This window comes from Balaenoptera acutorostrata, chromosome 2, assembly GCF_949987535.1.
Source record: "Balaenoptera acutorostrata chromosome 2, mBalAcu1.1, whole genome shotgun sequence".
Lineage (NCBI taxonomy): Eukaryota > Metazoa > Chordata > Mammalia > Artiodactyla > Balaenopteridae > Balaenoptera > Balaenoptera acutorostrata.
The window spans coordinates 106,524,890-106,532,194 of NC_080065.1; the positions used below are offsets into that span (position 1 = coordinate 106,524,890).

Here is a 7,305-nt window from a genome sequence, read left to right on the forward strand (position 1 = left end):
GAAACTTAACAGCCCTGGTGAGCACTAAGCAGTACTGCTTGTTCACTAAGTGGTCCAAGTTGTTCAGCCATTTAGGAGACTTGACTATTTTTATTTGTATTGAATCATTTCAACGGATTTCCCAAAAGCCAAGAAGGGCCAACCTGTAGGGAAGAGGAGGGGTTGGACTTGAGGCATCTTCTAAGGGAATCTTCCAGTTGGTATGATGAGACGGCGACAAAAGAGGAAACATCTGGAAAGTGAAGAGTCCCAGGAAACTGCCGAGAAGGGAGGAGGTATGTGGGGGGCAACTTGTCTGGGGCACATGGGTTTCTGCCAAACTGAGCCTTCTCTAGGAAGGGGGGTACTGAGAACGCGTCACCTGTGAAGCAGGGTGCGAGAGACCTTGTCTCACTGATGCTGTCGTGTCCACACGGAGGGTCCCTGTGGTGTGAGACGGCACAGAACGGCCAGGTGCCCCTGGGAGATAGGTCAGCTCCGCTGGTCTGAGGACCCTCTCCTGGGGCTGCCGGGCCTGGAGCTTTGTCGGACTCACAGCAGGCTGCATCCTGCTTGCACAGACCTAGAGGTGCAGCTTTTCTCAGTCCCCGAGTTCTCTCTTATTCTCTTTGATCTTCCCCTGGGGTCATGAGGTGGGGGGTGTGAAGGATGCAAGGATGCTGAGAGAGACCCATGAGCTGCTTGGCCCCTTTTGCCAAAGTGGAAAGAGAAGCCCCATGAGTTGAAGGCCTTGTTGAAAAGTATCTTGAGAAGTGGAATGCAGTTCGAAAGGAGATTGTTTGTCTAGGGATGGTGTCATTGAAGGCAAGGAGGTTTTATTCCTTCGACAGGAAGAATTTCCCAAAGGAGATCAAGGGAAGGGAAGGGCTTTCCAGAGACTGAGCCCGCATGGGCGGGGGTGAGAGATGTCCTCAGGGTCCTGCGGGGAGCTCTGAGAGCCACGGGCCACCTGGTGCCTGCGTGCCTTAAACGTAGGCGAGTAGCTTGCCCTGGGAGAGGGGTGGTCACGTAAGGAAGTGGGGCAGAGTGGAGCCTACCCCAGAGTTCCAGCTGGAGGCCTCTGCCCCAGATTAGAGCCCAGTAGCTCCTACCAGGCCTAGGGTCCTGGAGACTAGGATGGGCCCTGGGAGTGGAGGTCTAAACAGCAGGCAAATTTTCAGGCAGTGGCTGGGACAGGCTGGGGAAGGCAATGACTGCCCCTGTCCTGACCATTCAGAATATTTTTCTCTATGTTCCCGTGTGTGTGTGTGTGTGTGTGTGTGTGTGTGTGTGTGTGCGCGGTAGTGGAGAGAAGAGCGGGATGAATGGGGGTAGAGTGCTCATCAGATATAAAGTCTGCATGGTAAAGTTCTTGTCACCCTGCCTGGACCTGGGTGACACTCGGTGTATGTAAGAGTGTGTACAGAATTCTTGTTAGGGGTGTTTTATGAGGCAGTAACTCATACACCCATGTACACTCTGATACAGCAAATATATCACACACCCCACATATAACTTCCTTATTAAACCACACACAGCACATGTAGGTATATACACGCATCACTCCTGTACTACGTTCTCATACAACCCACCTGTGTCACAATCCTCTCCTCCAACACCAAACGCTGGAGATGAGATCTGTATATAGACACACACACTATATATATATGACACACACTATATATATATATGTATCTCCTCAACTCTCGCAAACACAGCTAACTTCAGCTATCTCTAAATACCTCTGTAAGAACCAGTCACATGTCATACACACCACACTTCTAACACATTCTTTAGTGATGCCAGACCCGCTTTGTACAAACCACAGTAAAGCACAGTCTCACTAACCCATGTCAGGGTTGCCAGATAAAATATGGGCTGTCCAGTTAAATTTGAATTCCAGATAAACAACAGTATGAGTATGTCCCAAATGTTGTATGGGCCATACTTACACGAAAAATAAGTAAGACCAAATACTGCATGGGAATACTTACACTACAAAATTATTCTGGGTTTATCTGAAATTGAAATTTAACCGGGTGCCCTGTATTTTTGTTTGCTAAGTCTGGCAACCCTTATATACTTACCGCCAGCTGATGTGTTATATATTGATTGTATTGTTGTTTAGTGTTTGTCTTCCTCTACTAGAATGTGCAGCCTTACCAGAGACTAGAACAATGGAAGAGTGCCGGATACATAGGAGTAGCTGCTTACTGAACCTTGGTGAATGAATGAATGAACACACACCATAAATACAAGCCACACCGTGTGATGAGGAAAAGTTACATGTCCCAGAATTCCTGACTTGTGAACAGAAATCATGCACACAGAGGCCACAGATACAGATACACACATCTGCACTGTGCTCCCCACGCCAACCCCACACTTACCACAGACTTAAGTGATACACATCACTCACTCTTCACACATACTCACAGTCACCACCTAGGCCCACATTACCCACAAGACACTGACAGAATAAGTATTGATTTTAATTAAGTACTGGAGTATCCACTGGGAGCCACACTCTCAACTGTGTGTATTCACTGCACCTGACACGTGTCAGACCGTCAGTAAATATTTGTGGCCAGAGGATTGAGGAACCCACCCTGAGCCTTTCATTCCTCCCTCAGGAATCTCGAAGTCACAAGAGGATCCCGCTCGGCTTGGATCCCCTGTGGTGGCCCAAGGCTGCAGCCCAGGGGCAGGGGAGGTCCCCTCTGCCTCTGAATACTTCTCCTGTGCTTCTTCTCCACGCAAGCTCATCCGTGGTGGTAAGGGCGCAGGGCTCCTCAGGTGACGGGCTGCTTGGCTGGGAGGCAGGAGGCACACAGATCCCAGGGAGGCTGAGAGGAAACCCAGGGTCATCAGAGGCGCTGAGGGCTCTGTGGAGGAGCCTGAGCAGGATGGCTGAGCTGTACGAGGGCGTGGATCTCAGCTGAGTCCGGGGGCATGTGAATCCTGGTACCACCATGGTGGGGAAGTTAAGGAGCAGGGGCCGGAAAGGTCTGGGCTTGAGGTGGAGGGCAGAGGGACCAGATTAAGCATTTCAGAGGAAAATGTAGGGTTTGCCTTTGCCTTTGCTTCCAGAGAAGGACAGAGTTCTTCATCATAGACCTCCAGCCTGAGAGCAGGACCATCCAGCTGAGGTCCACCCAGCTCACACATACATCCGCTCTCCAGGCACAGCCATTCTCAGTGCACACGTAAACCCCAAGCACGTGATCCACAGTGCTCCTCTCCTACACCCCCATTCCACAAGTAATGCACCACCGATATTCCCAAACTCACACTCCTCATAGTACACGCATCCTCCCACATCCCTCACATACCACGCCCTCACCACCATACTCCACACCCCTGTATACAGACACCGCTCCAGTATCCCCCCACACGCAGATGAAAAGCCCACAGATGACACCAGATACACCACTCCATCCTACGGCCAACAGACACCAAGCTCATGACACAGCTACGTCATGCAAATGTCCCTCTCTCATCTACCACACCTGCTCCCTCAGCTTCCAGCATGGCCCACGCATGTTATTATGTTTTTAATTTCCTTTCCCAGGAATCTGGAGATTACATCGAGACACTCCCCGGCCTAGAGCACCCCTAGCCCGGGTTCAGGAAGAAGGGGAGACCGCTCCCCCACCACAGTGTGTCGCCTTCTCATCCCCTTCATTCAGTAAGACCTCTCTGTATACAAACAAAGAGGAAAGAGGCATGAAAATATACTACATGCGGGTGAAAACGATCAAGGGTGTAGCTGTCTCCTGGGAGACAGAGAAACCCTTGGGGTTGCTAGAAAAGCGGCTGAGGATAGAAGAAGTGACCCTTCCTGAGGATGTGCGGGTAGGTTCTCCCCGCTCTGCTGTGTCCACCAGAAACCGCCTGTCTGACAGTGAGCCCACTGGGGAGGAGAAAGAGTGTGAGGAAAGGGCAGAGCCATACAGCCCATCAGGGTCAGCTGCAGTCCAGGAGAGACCCAGGGCCAAGACACCGGACTGGCTGGTGACCATGGAGGCCGGCTTCAGGTGTATGGCCTGCTGCCGGGTGTTCCCTACCTTGGAGATCCTCCGGCAGCACGTGCGGTACGGCGTCCAGGAGGGCTTCAGCTGCCATGTCTTTCATCTCACCATGGCCCAGATGATGGGCAATGTGGAATCCGAGAGCACCACCGAGGAGGAGGTGGAGGAGGAGGAGAGGAGGAGGAGAAGCAAGGAGCAAAGGAGAATGAGGAGGAGCAGCCCACGGGGGAAGACCTCAGCCCGAGGAGACCGTGGAGCCAATGTCCAGGCTGCGTGTTACATTCTCCAAAGGACAGGAAGTGAGCAGGGGCTGGGGCTGCGGAGGGAGCTGTACCTTCTCCGAGCCAGTCCCGTCTCTCCACCCCAGACTCATGCTTCCATAAGGGAGAGTTGGGGGCTTTAGCACCTCAGGGGGAACTGAAGGGGATATAACCGGCTCCCGTGCTTCTGGCCCAGTCATGTAATAATAAAGTCATGACTGTAAGTGGGAATTGATCCTGAGCTTTTCAGCTTCCACAGGAAATTCTCTTTAGCTAAGAAGTGTTTTTCTCTCTTTTGATTTCCACACAGCAACTGAGATTCATGGGACAAGATCCTAGAAGACGGTGTGGCTTTCTGTTGGAAGAGGTAAGGCTTGAGGCTGGCACAGTCTTCTGAGCCTATGTCACGAGGGCCCCGAGGAGTGTAAGGGAAGGGGCCGCAGAGATGTGCTGGTTTATCTAATGGCTCTGCAGTTGCATCAACTTGGGACACACCCAGCACTTCCAAAGGAATTGACCTCTGTTGACTTAAACAAGAATGTGGAGCGTTTTGACTAGGAGTTTTCTCAGGGTCTGCATGATGGACCTCAGCTCTTAAGAGGACGTACTGCCAGCAGCTCCTTCTCGGCAGAGAGAGCCAGGGGTGGTCTGAAGAGAGGACAGGGGGCCTCGCAGGACCAGAAGTTTGAGGTCTGAGAGCCTGTGGCCTGAGCTGAGATCTCACCCTGACCAGTGTACCTAGCCTTCTGGGACAAAGGGAAATGTGAAAGGGAGTCAGGTGGAAATGAGGTCCCCCGAGATATGGAAATGTTCCAGAAGCTTCGTTGTGCGGAGTTGATCTGGAGCCAAGCTCACTGTGGTGTGTGTGGCTCTGAGCTTTAAGGCAACGCTGGAGGGTAACCCCCGACCAGCAGAGCTTATAGTGCTTCTTGTCTCTTCCTGTTTTGCCTCATTTGTTTTATCCCTTCCAGGGAGAAGAAAGGACCCTCGGGATAGTAGTAGCAGACAGAGTGCCAGTGGTCTGAAGGAGGATGAAGGGCCCAGCACTCAGTCTAACATCATATGACAGTATAAATATCATAGGCAATAAAGGGCATTTTCCAAACCTTTCCTGGATGTTTCATTTAATTACATTTATCTCTCTATGCATCTATCTATCAGTCATCTACATCTGTATCTTTCAGGGTTCGTGAACAAGCTTTCACATAAGCACTAGGGACGTCCACCAGCATTTTTCCAGAAGGAGGGCCTGGAAATTGCTGGGGACTTCTCACAAATAGGGAATGGCCACAACCCTTGCCACACAGGACTATGTGCATGGCCCTCGTGACTTACTCCCACTCACTCTGTGAATTGCCCGAGGTCTGAGATGGGGGTGCTGGCTGGAGGCAATGATCACGTGCAGGCTGGACCTCCTCCAGATTCTGATTCTCTTCCTGGGCATGTCGTCCTCAAGCACAGTTTCCATGTCCCTGGCCACACTGATCTCTCTCCTTCAGTCCTTCCCTCCCTCCCTCTCCTGCCCTCCGAGTGCAGAGAATACTTTTTACATTTGAGATGAGATTTATATTTTGTTCACAGAATTCTCACCTGTTCTACTGTGGCCTCCGTTTTTAACATTCCAAAGCTGAGAAGTTTCTTTTTTTTCTCCCTCATTTCTGCTGAGTCTTTACCTTCCTAATGCAGTGAACTCAGAGTGCCTAGCTGACTGGATGGGGAAAAAAATCCAGGGAGCAAAGAGAAATAATAAAAAATATATCAGTTAATTTTTCATAGTGTTATCCAACTATATATTTTTAAAAATTAGGAATAATATTAGGAATATTCTCTTTATAAAAAAAACTGAATTATTGGGCTTCCCTGGTGGCGCAGTGGTTAAGAATCTGCCTGCAAATTCAGGGGACACGGGTTCGAGCCCTGGTCCTGGGAAGATCCCACATGCCCGCAGAGCAAACTAAGCCCGTGCACCACAGCTACTGAGCCTGCGCTCTAGAGCCCCCCATGCCACAACTACTGAGCCCCCCGTGCCACAACTACTGAAGCCTGCATGCCTAGAGCTTGTGCTCTGCAACAAGAGAAGCCACTGCAATGGGAAGCCCGTGCACCACAGTGAAGAGTAGCCCCTGCTCACTGCAACTAGAGAATGCCCGCTAGCAGCAACAAAGACCCAAAGCAGACAAAAATCAATAAATTAATTAAAAAAACCAATTATGTTAAAGGGTACAATGTATAAAAGTACAATAAAATTCTCCCTTCATAACCCCCCAACCCCACTGTCAAGACTATTTCCTTTTGTAGAGATTATTGATCACTAGCTGTCTGATTTCAAGACTTTTGGTCCATGAATTTACGTATGTAGGTGCTTTATATGTGATTTATATCTTTATAGAGATTTTTTATTTATAAATTATATCATACCATATCTATTCTAAAATTAACATTTTGATTGGAGATATTTTGATATCTTAAATATAGAGATTTAATATAAATCTTTGCTGTAGGTCTATCCCATTTTTTAGGCCAATGTTATTTACTTCTAGTGACAAATCATAATATAATTATTCCCCTATTGATGGACATTTCGAGAAAGATACTGTTTTTCTCCTGCAATTGCCTTGTGACTTTACCTGTTAACCAGATTGTGTTTCTTCTAAGTATTTTTGATTTATAAATTGTATCATACCATATCTATTCTAAAATTAACATTTTGATTGGAGATCTTTTAATGTCTTTTAGATAGAGATTTAATATTAATATTTTAAATAGTCTCCCGTTTCCCTGTGGATTATTGACATTTTAAACTCTGCACTTCAATTTTCCCTCAATACCTGTAATTTTGTCATGGCTATTTCTCTACTTAAAGATGAGTAACTCTATGATTGATTTCTTCATTTTTTCCCATCTCTTTCCAAGGTACTGAGTTTGATTGTGTCTTATGAATTAGTGAAAAATGCTAGTCCTTGAGTCAGGACATTGGGCCCTTTACCAAGTAACTCAACCTATGTGGGCTTCAGCTTCTGTATGCGTGATCAAGA

General features: G+C 48.4%; 1 pseudogene; it reads left to right on the forward strand.

Annotated features, from left to right (window-relative positions):
* The first annotated feature begins 205 nt into the window (after positions 1-205).
* Positions 206-4,602, forward strand: LOC130707180 (protein FAM170A-like; annotated as a pseudogene).
* The last annotated feature ends 2,703 nt before the right edge of the window (positions 4,603-7,305 follow it).